Source organism: Pelmatolapia mariae, linkage group LG17 (genome assembly GCF_036321145.2).
Source record: "Pelmatolapia mariae isolate MD_Pm_ZW linkage group LG17, Pm_UMD_F_2, whole genome shotgun sequence".
Classification (NCBI taxonomy): domain Eukaryota; kingdom Metazoa; phylum Chordata; class Actinopteri; order Cichliformes; family Cichlidae; genus Pelmatolapia; species Pelmatolapia mariae.
In genome coordinates, this window is record NC_086242.1 from 27,218,690 (window position 1) to 27,230,975 (window position 12,286).

Sequence of the window (12,286 nt, forward strand, 5' to 3'; positions counted from 1 at the left end):
AGTGAAGGTAGCTGCTCTGCACTGTGCTGGCACATGGCATTGAAGAAGAGCACAGTGGAGGAATCACTTCCTCACACTTAAAACACTCCCAGAAATTATATTGTAGCATCATTATTATATTATCAAAAAACGATCAGACAAAAGACGGTTTTCAGGAAAAACTGTTACATGTTCAGTTTGTATGTCATACGTGTGTGTGTGTGAGTGTGATTTAAACAATGAATGAGATTTTGAGAGAAGCCAATTGAGTCTAATAATGAATTAAATGTTGAAGGTGTTATTTTCAACATATACAGGGTGGGCCATTTATATGGATACACCGTAATAACATGGGAATGGTTGGTGACATTAAAGTCCTGTTTGTGGCACATTAGTATATGTGAGGGGGCAAACTCCTCAAGATGGGTGGTGACCATGGTGTCCATTTAGAAGTCGGCCATCTTGGATACAACTTTTGTTTTTTCAATAGGAAGAGGGCCATGTGACACATCAAACTTATTGGTAATGTCACAAGAAAAACAATGGTGTGCTTGGTTTCAACGTAACTTTATTCTTTCATGAGTTATTTACAAGTTTCTCTTTGTTCACAGCCATTGACATGTCGAAGAGGTTAACACATGAGGAGCGGATCGAAATTGTGTTGATATCTGGTGAACGCAGTAACCGGGTCATTACAGCAGATTTCAATGCAAGACACTCTACGAGACCACCCACCTCCCATGCTACAGTTAGCAAACTGCTTGCTAAGTTTCATGAAACTGGTTCAGTGTTGGATTTGCCAAAATGTGGACGCAAGAAAACTGTCACTAATGAAGAAACATCAGTGGCTGTCCTAGCTTCATTCAGCAAGAGCCCACAGCATAGCACTCGCCGCATGTCACTGGAGAGTGGCATTAGTCGAACATCCTTCAGCGGATATTAGCTACTCACAAATGGCACCCTTACAAACTCCAGCTACTGCAGCATCTCAACGAGGATGACCCAGATCGGCGCACAGAATTTGCAGAATGGGCAAAACAAAAATTGGAACAGGACCCTCAGTTCACGCAGAAGATTTTGTTCAGTGATGAGGCAAACTTTTATGTGAATGGTGAAGTTAACAAACAAAACCACTGCTATTGGTCTGACACTAACCCACATTGGATGGATCCCTCCAAGACTGTTGGAACAGAAGCGTCTTCCTTGGAGGGCTCAACCCGGGGTTGCGGTCATGGCCTGTTAAGGGCTCTGTTGGCTCTTAGGTGATGGTTTCCTCGTGGCTGCGTGCAGCGGGGCTAGGGGAGGGTCTGTGCTGACGGACGTGGGTTACTGACCTGGGAGCCTGGCTGTCCCTGGGTGGGTCCGGGGCAAGCGGGGGGTTCTGGGGGTGCTCCGTCTCCGGGCTGGGGCTCTGGCTGGGCGTTGGGGGCTTGGGTCCTGGTTGGTGTGTCGCCAGGGTTGTGGGCGGGTGGGTGTATGGGGGCTCAGCCCTGGCGCAGGGTGCCGCCGGTGCATCGAGCCACCTGGGGGGCTCTTCAACTGGCGGGGGAGGCTGTTACATCTTGCAGGAGGTCTCCTCTCTCCAGGAACTGACTCTGCAGGTGCGGAGAGATATAGGAGAGGTGGAGGAAGAACTCAGCCTGGGTGTCTATTGTCTTGTGTAGTCTGGAAGATAAGTGGATGACGGGGTGGGTGCAGTTTTCTCTGTGGTGGGGTCGGGTGGGCTGCCCTGGGCTCTGTGGGGCCGGGCGGCGCTGCTGAACTGGGCCCTGGTCCAGATGGGCCTGGGCCCCCTTTGCCTGGTGGGTTGCAGAGTGTTGGGGTGCCTACTGGGTTTAGCGGGGGAGCTGGCCCCAGGGAGGGGCCACTTGCCCCTCCCTTCCTTCCCTCCCCATCTCCAGCTGCCTCCCTCTTCCCGCTCCACCACAATCACCCACACATGCAGGGCCTTGGGGTAAGGGTGTGTCACCAGGGTGCAGGGGAGGCATCCCCCCCTCTGTCCCCTTCTGGCTGCCTGTGCCTCAATTTTATCCCACAACTTAGACATTCACATTACTCACACTCTCATAACACATACATATAGGACCTTGGGGGTGGGCACGCTACACGTCATCCAGAAGACCATCAGGGTGTACAACCTCACCCCTGGCGTCGTTGCCCACCTCTCAATTTTAAATACACGTAGACATTGAGGGCTATCAGGAGGGGCTATGCGCTTACCTGCTGCTCTCTGGCAGGTAGCTCCATGCCCCCCTGGGTTTTAAATGCACCTTAGAACACACATGCATCAACACTACATATGAGCGGACGGAGGGAGGTTTGGAGTCTTCACACACCCCCGTTCTCTGTTGCCTGTTGGGGCGGGGGGGCTGGGAGGAGGAGTTGGCCATCCGATTGGGGTCTGGAATGTGGGGCCTCCCTGCTGCTGCGGAGTCGGGGTGGTCTGCTTCTCTCCACCCCAGGGAAAAGGGTAACACTACCTGGGTCTGAGTGCAGTTTCCCCCTCCAGCGGCAAGGGTACCTAGACCTGGGGTATAGAGTACGCTTGGGGAGTGTGATTGTGTGTACAGTGTCTATTTATGTTTGTCTCCACGTTGGGTGAGTGCTGAGTAATTACATATGAGAGCATGAGGGTGGGAATGGATGTTTGTATCTGTGTGTGCCTGTTTGTTTGTGTTTATATGTCAGGTTGGGTATCAGACGCCACCTCTCTAGAGACATCTCAGGCCCTCCATGGTACGGAGGCCTATCTCCCCCCACCACTCCCCCTGCCAGTGGCAGATGCCCTCAGACATCGGTGCATTGGTGGTTCTTTGTGTCCGGGGATGGGCGTCCAGGTACCCACCGGCTCACTCCTGGTGGCTGCTTGTCGGAGCCTGGAGCCTGGGGCTCGCTCGGGCTCCTTCGGGGGTGGGGTGCCCTTGGCCTCTCGGCCTGGGGCTCGGTCACTCTGGCACAGCTGGCTGCCGGCGGAGCTCACGGGCACGTCACTGCAACCCCTCCTGGCTTCTGCTCCGCGGTTGCTGAGCGACCCCTTATCTGGGGCTCTCCTCAGCTCTTTCCGGGATAGTGGCACGGTTGCCCCTCCGTTGGTCTTCCTTGGTCTCCTTTGCACTTGGGGCCTCTGGATGTCTGGAGCCTTGATCTCCTCCATACCTGCTTCATGCCCTGGAGGACGGGGCTATGGCTCCCCACACCCTCTAGCGGATCATTACATGAAGGAACTTTTTAAATACAAACGCGCTCACGCTCACAGGTATACACATGGGTGCTCACACAAGCAAACTACACCCTTTTTGGCTGCTACCTCAAAGCACACTGTGCGCTGTCGATCTTACGTGCTGCACAATAATATTTAATATTTAGTATTTACTGTTATATTCACATAGATCATCGCGATGATGTTGTTTATTATATTGCTCTCTTTTACTTTGCTTGTTTTTGTCATGGTCCCTGTGCCTTCTCGGCTGACTCTGTATGGCTACAAGTGTTCTTTGTTGTGTTGCGTCTCTCTCTCTCCTCCCGCGCGCTGCGCTCTACCGGGGCGGAGTCATGACGACTCCAGCCCCTGGCTCTGACACCTGCAAGCAATCATCTCATCACCACGCTCACTTCTTAAGGCGGCTGCTGAGAACGCTTCTTCGCTGGATTATTGTGTAACACTCGTCAGTGTCATTGCAAGTCCGAGCTTTCTCTGAGTTTCATTCGTGCAGCAACTTACCTGTTCTTCCTCCCTGTGCCAGATTTCTCGCCAGCCTGAGGACCGCCGTTTGGTGAGCTAAAAGCCGGAGTCCGAGCTAAACCTGAGCGTCAGTGGAGGATTGTGTACATAGCCCGTGTGTTCCCTTCCCGTGCCTGTGCCCTCTTCCTGTGACCCCCCCACCTGTATATATCTGCACCTGGTGTCTGTTTGTAAATAAATTGTGAACTTTTGAGACGGTCTGCCCCTGAGTCTCTCCTGAGCCTGACAGTTTTCTCTTTTTTCTTTCTCAACAGGTGATCCAGGTGATTGATATATGTATTTTTTGTCTGTTTGTTTTGTTGGTTTTTGGTTTTTGCCCTTTATCACCGTCCCTCTTCCCCGCTCTTTTTCTTTCCCTCTTTCTTTCTCCCTTTTCTTTTCCCCAGTCAGGTCTGTCCCGTGTTCAGCAAATGAAAATAAAATAAACAATAAAAGCAAAGGTGAATCAAATAGACCAATACTGCAAGGCTGGGATGGTCCATTTGGTAAAGTAAATCTGTTGGGCATCTTTCTTTGCCTTTAGACAACAATTCTGATGGCAAAAGAAGAAGAAAAAAAAGACTGTTGGAACAACAAAAGTGATAGTTTGGTGTGGTATATGGGGTACAACGATAGTGGGTCCATTCTTCATCAATGGAAACCTCAAGGCCACTGGATATTTGAAATTGCTACATGATGATGTGTTTCCCTCTTTATCCCTGGAGAACCCATGGGGTCAAATTTGACCCCATGGTTTCCCTAGAAAACCAATGGGGTCGGCTCTGACCCCATGGGTTCTCCAGGGTTATGCACTGAAGCTGGCATGTTCCCTGAGTTTTTCCAGCAAGATGGTGCACCACCACATTATGGGTGCCAGGTCCGAGCATTCCTAGATGAACGGTTTCCTGGAAAGTGGATTGGTCGTCGTGGGCCAGTTGAATGGCCCCCAAGGTCTCCCGATCTGACCCCCTTAGACTTTTATCTTTGGGGTCATTTGAAGGCAATTGTCTATGGTGTGAAGATACGAGATGTGCAGCACCTGAAACTACGGATACTGGATGCCTGTGCTGGCATTTCTCCTGCGGTGTTGCTATCAGTGTGTGAAGAGTGGGAGAAGAGGGTTGCATTGACAATCCAACACAATGGGCAGCACATTGAACACATTTTATAAGTGGTCAGAAACTTGTAAATAACTCATGAAAGAATAAAGTTACGTTGAAACCAAGCACACCATTGTTTTTCTTTTTTTTTTTTTTTTTTTTTTTTTTTTTTTTTTAAACCTGTCCCGTTTGGTTCTTTTGCCATCAGAATTATTGTCTAAAGGCGAAGAAAGATGCCCAACGGATTTACTTTACCAAATGGACCATCCCAGCCTTGCCGTAATGGTCCATTTGATTTAAATTTTATTGTTTATTTTATTTTATTTTTTTTTTTACTTGCTAGATACGGGACAGGGGAAAAGAAAAGGGAGAAAGAAAGAGGGGGAAAAAACAAAACAAACAAACAAAAAAAAAAAAACAGCGGAGAACAGGGACGGGGATAAAGGGCAAAAAACAAAAACCAACAAAATAAGCAGACAAAAAATACATATATCGATCACCTGGATCACCTGTTGAGAAAGAAAAAAGAAAACAAGCAGAAGAAAACGAGAGTAATAGAATAAACAACATCACAATGATATATGGGAATATAACACTACATACTTAATATTAAACATTATTGTGCAGCACGTAAGATCGACAGCGCACAGTGTGCTTTGAGGTAGGAGCCAAAAAGGGTGTAGTTTGTGTGTGTGATCACCTGTGTGTACACCTGTGAGCATGAGCGCGCTTGTATTTAAAAGGTTCCTTAATGTAATGATCTGCTAGAGGGTGTGGGGGGCCACAGTCCCATCCTCCAGGGCATGAAGCAGGTATGGAGGAGATCAAAACTCCAGACATCCAGAGGCCCCCAGAACACAAGAGACCAAGGAAGACCAACAGAGGGGCAGCCGCGCCACTGTCCCAGAAAGAGCTGAGGAGAGTCCCAGATGAGGGATCACTCAGCAGCCGCGGAGCAGAAGCCAGGGGGGGTTGCAGTGACGTGCCCGTGAGCTCCGCCGGCAGCCAGCTGTGCCTGAGTGACCGAGCCCCAGGCCGAGAGGCCGAGGGCACCCCACCCCCGAAGTGGCCCGAGCGAGCCCCAGGTTCCAGGCCCCGATAAGCAGCCACCAAGGAGTGAGCCGGTGTGTACCCGGACGCCCACCCCCGGACACAAAGAACCACCAACGCATCGATGTCTGAGGGCGTCTGCCACCAGCAGGGGAAGTGGTGGGGGGAGATAGGCCTCCAAACCTTGGAGGGCCTGAGATGTCCCCAGAGAGGTGGCGTCTGATACCCAACCTGACATATAGACACAGACATACAGGCACACTCAAATACAAACATCCATTCCCACCCTCATGCTCTCATAGGCAATTACTCCACACTCAACCAACGTGGAGACAGACATAAAGAGACGCTGTACACACAATCACACTCCCCAAGCGTACTCTAAGAACCGGGTCTAGGTACCCTTGCCCCTGGAGGGGGAAACTGCACCCAGACCCAGGTGGTGTTACCCTTTTCCCTGCAGTGGGGAGAAGCAGACTGCCCCGACTCCGCAGCAGCAGGGAGGCCCCACACCCCAGACCCCAGTCGGACGGCCAACTCCTCCTCCTAGCCCCCCCGCTCCAGCAGGCCGCAGAGACCGGGGGTGTGAGAAGACTCCAAACCTCCCTCCGCCCGCTCATATGTAGTGTTGATGTATATGTGTTCTAAGGTGCAATTAAAACCCAGGAGGGCATGGAGCTCCCTGCCAGAGAGCAGCAGGTAAGCGCATAGCCCCTCCTGATAGCCCTCAATGTCTACGTGTATTTAAAATTGAGAGGTGGGCAACGACGCCAGGGGTGAGGTGTACACCCTGATGGTAATTTGGAGTCCGTGTTGTGAGCCCACCCCCAAGATCCTATATGTATGTGTTATGAGAGTGTGAGTAATGTGAATGTCTAAGTTGTGAGATAAAATTGAGGCAGAGGCAGCCAGAAGGGGACAGAGGGGGGGGGATGCCTCCTCTGCACCCTGGTGACACACCCCTACCCCAAGGCCCTGCATGTGTGGGTGATTGTGGTGGAGCGGGAAGAGGGAGGCAGCTGGAGATGGGGAGGGAAGAAAGGGAGGGGCAAGTGACCCCTCCCTGGGGCCAGCTCCCCCGCTGACCCCAGTAGGCACCCCCATGCTCTGCATGAAAGAATAAAGTTACGTTGAAACCAAGCACACCATTGTTTTTCTTGTGACATTACCAATAAGTTTGATGTGTCACATGGCCCTCTTCCTATTGAAAAAACAAAAGTTGTATCCAAGATGGCCGACTTCTAAATGGACACCATGGTCACCACCCATCTTGAGGAGTTTGCCCCCTCACATATACTAATGTGCCACAAACAGGACTTTAATGTCACCAACCATTCCCATGTTATTACAGTGTATCCATATAAATGGCCCACCCTGTACATAGATATTCAAATCACCTACAATAATTATTTAATCAGAACAGAGCACTAAATCTGACAAAAATATGACAAATCATATAGAAACCATATATAAAAAATTAACTTTCAAATCAATAAAATGTTAAATAAAAAAATAAATATTAAGTAAATTAATTTGATTTGTGTTATTATTACTTTTATGTGATTTGGGTCTTGTAATAATACCACAAATGGTATTATGGTTTCTCTGTCCCAAATACCCATTCACAGATTCTGTTAATGGATTTGTTAGCTTGCCTGTTCAGCTGTCATGTGACTGCATGTGAAGTCCCAGAGCAAGCTGTGCTACACCAAGATCCAAGATTAGACACGTCTCTACGTCACTTACTGTGTCATAATGCTTTTCCTCTGTGTGGATGTTCCCTTTCTATAGAACCGATTCCAATACCTTACCTCACAAATCTATTTTGCTCCTCTAGCAGACCTTTGCCTGCTTGTGACCAGTAGAGTTTCTTGTGTTTTTGTTGTTTTCGTTAGACTGAGTGCAGATTCCATACTGCAAAACCCCACTAATTTTGGAAAGCTTGGAAAAGTGTCTGAAAATTTGGTGCCTGATGAACAGCAATCCTGAAGATTACTGAGTAGTGCTAGCTGAGTATGTGTGTCATGGCAGGAAGGGGACACTGATCCTCTTAGCAGCCTGGAATTGGCCCACTCTCAGGAAAGTGTCACTTGAGTTGGTCAACCTGAGAGTGCCAGGCAAGATTGTCTAGCCTTGTATCTCCTTCCCATAGCAACCTCCTACCTCCGCCAACTCGCAGTGGGAGTACTTCTGACCTGAAGACAATCAGCACTTGTGAGCACATGACTCTGATCTTTCCTTGAAAGTATGCCAAAGCATGCTCTACCTGGCCTCAAGGCACAAGTTCAATCCAAGGTGCCACACTGCCTGTTTGTACAATTAGTGAGCTTCTGCTGGGCAGGACCTCCTGCTGAGAGCTGCCAGGCATACCAAACTCTAGTCCAACAGAGCCCAACAAAAGACACAGACCTCACCGCAAACACATCATAACACATACGCGAACCCTAACTTCTTTGTGTCTCTTTGCTCCCACATGTAGATTCCTTGATTTAAAAAATGTAGAGCTTGTGATCTTTTTTTATTCTTTCTTCACCTTTTTAACTCCCCACATTCCTCTTCTTGTCTTTCTTTCTTGCCTCCAGATGTTTCTCTGCACATGTCACGCAGACAGTGACAGAGGGCCGTCAAGCCATGCTCATTCCATCAATTTATTGAAAACAGATACAAGGATGAGTTCATTCCTGAAGTGCAGCCCCCATTGTAACAATCAATAAAAGAAGGGCTGGTTTTGAAAGCATGCTTGGCATCTGACTGATATCAACAAAAGCTGTACCATTGTCTCTAGGAAAGGCCTCCATTATGTTATAGAAGCAAAACCTGTGTCACAAATTTGCAAGTGAAATAACAAAAACACACATTCTATCTTTGTATATTGTTTCAAAAGTCAGCACTATGCTTTCTGAGAATGTACATCCCTATGTCACTTTGGTTGCTGTGTGGAAGAGTCATGTCTATGCAAGTGGGAAAACTTAAAAAAAAAACTATCAGGGAACATTAAGAGAAATTCTAACTGATGTGACTACAGTAACATCAACTGCAGGCCTTTAACTTTCTGGAAAACAATTCAACTGTCAGTCCTGACCTCAAAACAGCCAAATTAATAGGGCCCAAGGATGGTGGTTAACAAAGGCAGATGTCTGCCACCCAAGTTGGCATCCAACATATGGTTACATCCCTTCTTCTTTAATTTGCTGAAGTCAAAAGACAGCTAAAAGCATTAAACAGTAATGTTAAATGTCAGTTCTGATTATGATAGGGATAGCAGATTCCCAAGATCCACCAAGAAATCCCTACATTTTTCTAAGTTTACCAGATTTTACTACATGCTTTACAGTCTTGTCATTTGAGGCCCCAAACAGCCCAGAAGCAATTATCAGCCTGCAGAAATGATCCCGGCTTCATTAGCCCATCTACATGTTCCACCATGATGGACGAGGCCTGTCTTTGCTGTCAGCACCCGGGTTGAGTTAAAGAGCACCAAATGATTTTCCTCAACATGCTGTTGGCAGTACACATTATTTATGCCTTTTCTCTGTAAGCCACAGTCAACATAATTCAGACAAATTACATGTTAATCACCCTTCTGATGGGAAAGCATCCCAACTCCTTAAAAAAATAGTTAACATTGAAAGTGGCTCAGCAGTGCAAATAAGTGGAACTACATAGCAAAAACTCTTCAAATATTTGGGCTGCAGTTTGAGGATGTTTCTGAAGTTGGGATGGATTCTGTTGATAAGAAAGACCCTTATTTGGCTGCTTAAAGGAATGCCTGATTTTTTTCTTTTTTTCATTTCACTTCGCCCATTGGAATGCACTTAATGCCATAGGAAGATACAATAAAACGAAAATATGTGAGGAAGTGTTGAACTAATTTTACTGTGATGAAGAGTCAAATTGGAACAGAAGAGTTCAGGTAAATTTAGGTCGTTTGTTCAGTCATCCTTTAAGAATGAGTTGCTCTTAAAAGACTATGGAGGGATAGATTTCTTTTTTCAAGAGAGGAACTTTTTATATTAATTGATATCTTGTTTTTATAATTTTGGCCATCATTTCAGTAATGTAACAAACCCTCAGAAACTCGGTGCACTGTCTTTGCTGTTCCTAGGACTGCTTCTGGACAGAGACTTCTGGTGTTCTCTTGGGAATCTGCTGGAATCGCTCTTCCAGTTAGTACGGTCACAGCTCCGAATGCTCCTGTTACCATTACGACCACTTTAGACTTCATATACACGTAGCCAATCACAAGGGAGGGGGGGGGGGCTGAAACAGACTGGGTGCAGGGGCTCCACCAGTATCCCATTATTGCTGACAGCAAGTTGACCTAGTGTTTTTTGTGGGTCACATTTAAAGTCCAACAAAATCTATGCCAATCTCATTCTTTCCACTATTTCTTGATAAAAAAAAATGAAAATAAGAAGAGATAAGAAAACAAGATCTCCTGTAAGCAAACTAGAGGATAACTGCACTGTGATGGGCTTGAAAGTCAGCCAAGTAACATATCACTAAGTAACAGTGCTGTCAACGTGATCTATGAATAGAATGTAAAATGAGTGTTTTTATATGAAGTGATCCGCAGGTCATAATGTGGTCAGTGAGTGCAGTGCCTGCTGATGGCATAGCTTGAATATGAAGACAGTACATGTTGACAGAAAGGAAATTCACTTCTTGAATCACTCTTGGGAGAAGGAAATAAATAAATCAGCGCAGAACCTTTGGGCTCCACAAAACCGCAAATTATAAAGTACATTGTGCCAGCGTTACTGAGGACCATCAGTGACTTTGTGTTTCCAATTAATGATTTATGGCCTGAAATGTGCTGCATTGTGAAACTGTATCACAAAGGAATGTTGACTGGGACACTTTAAAGAAGAGATTAATAACCAGAGGATATCAGATTCCCCGAGGCAGAGGAAGACAGAGAGGGTGAAAGACAAAAGTGCAGATGCAAGACCAAGACAAGATTGTTGAGTGAGACAAATAGTATCTCTTATTGCAGTTTGCTGAGACTGCAACAGAGACGAGTTGAACATATGGTTTAGGAAATGAGATGTGCATGTTTTTGCTAGCAGTTATCTGATTTCATTTTATCATTTTATTATATCCAAACTGTCCCGAGGCAAATTACAACATACTCTGTTCTGACTCCTGAATCTTGAAATCAGGAGGATCCAGTGAATGTCTGTTTACCTTTGCCACATGCCATTGTATATGTTTTGCGTTTCGCAATATCTAATCAAGCAAATTGTCATAAAACTGGAGAACAGCATATCAATTTAGTCTGTTTACATGTTTTATATGAGGGCTGGTTTAGCCAGCCAAACAATAACAACGCATCACAATGAACCCGGTCACCCCTTACAGACACAAACCAGAAGTTTTCTGTATTCATACGAAGTGGACACAGTTTTCCAAAAGTGTCTTTTTGCTGAATTAGTCTAAACTGTACGTTTAGTTAAACCCAACTCTGGACAGATGGGCAGACAATAAACAAGCCACAGATCAGAAGCTAAATATTTCAGATGCAAAAAAAGCTGAAAAATGCAAAAAGAGAAAAAACATGTCAAGTAATGAGAAAACTAATCTTAGCTGGAGACGTTTTCTCGCTATTCTGGGGGTGTTTCCTTACCTAGTGCTTGTTTTTCATAATGGAGTCTCAACACTTTTTCTGCTTCTGTGGTGGAAATCACACAACGGACTATACTTATTACTTTATTTTCTCAGCGTGTGCCCCCCTCTTGCGTTTGTTATTGCAGAACAGAAGGATATGCTGAACGTAGAGGGGGGCAGATGCTGAGCCTGCACAATCACAACATTTTCTTTTTAATAATTGGAAGTCCTGTGGGGTCAATGACAGGGTGGAGGCATCCAGGAGGAAAGGCACAAGGGGGTCTGGATACCAAGCGAAAAAGGGTCAGGTATGCAGTCTGGTCTGCACGTGCTTGGTAGCTGGCATGTGCATCCAATCTCTGCAGCTTTAGCAGACCAGAGCAGTTAAACAATACCTCTTTGGCTGCACCCACAGTCCAGCATGTGGTCACACTTATACAAACACTATATGCAAAGAAATTATTGTTATAGTATGAGGCCACCTATACACCTACCCAGAGGAATGTTTTATCAGTATTGCATGTGGGTGTGGTAGGGGAGCTGGGGGTAACACCAGTGGCACTCACTCACATAGGATTGATGCCAGCAGGAGATGCGACCAGTGGAGCAGAACCCTCAAATTCCCAAACCCGGAGTTTTGGGAGCAGTCACCACATGAGAACTGTCCTTGGTGCAGTTTGTTGTCTTACCTGCAAAATGAAAATGAAAGTGATTTATACTGGTAAACAGTATATAAAAAAGCCAACAGCTTCAACCTGCTGACATAACTTGGCTTTTCCTTTTACAGGGGAACCACATGGACGGAGCAGATTTGGAGCTGGAAGCGCAC

At 46.6% G+C, this 12,286-nt stretch overlaps 1 long non-coding RNA gene across 3 annotated transcripts in view; it reads right to left on the reverse strand.

Annotated features, from left to right (window-relative positions):
* The window catches only part of LOC134646745 (uncharacterized), a 37,705-nt gene that overhangs the window by 25,030 nt on the left and 389 nt on the right, over positions 1-12,286 (reverse strand). For all 3 annotated transcript variants that reach the window (XR_010096778.1, XR_010573289.1, XR_010573288.1), the window contains exon 2: positions 12,028-12,146. This is a non-coding gene — a long non-coding RNA (uncharacterized LOC134646745). The remainder of the gene's footprint in view (positions 1-12,027; positions 12,147-12,286) is intronic.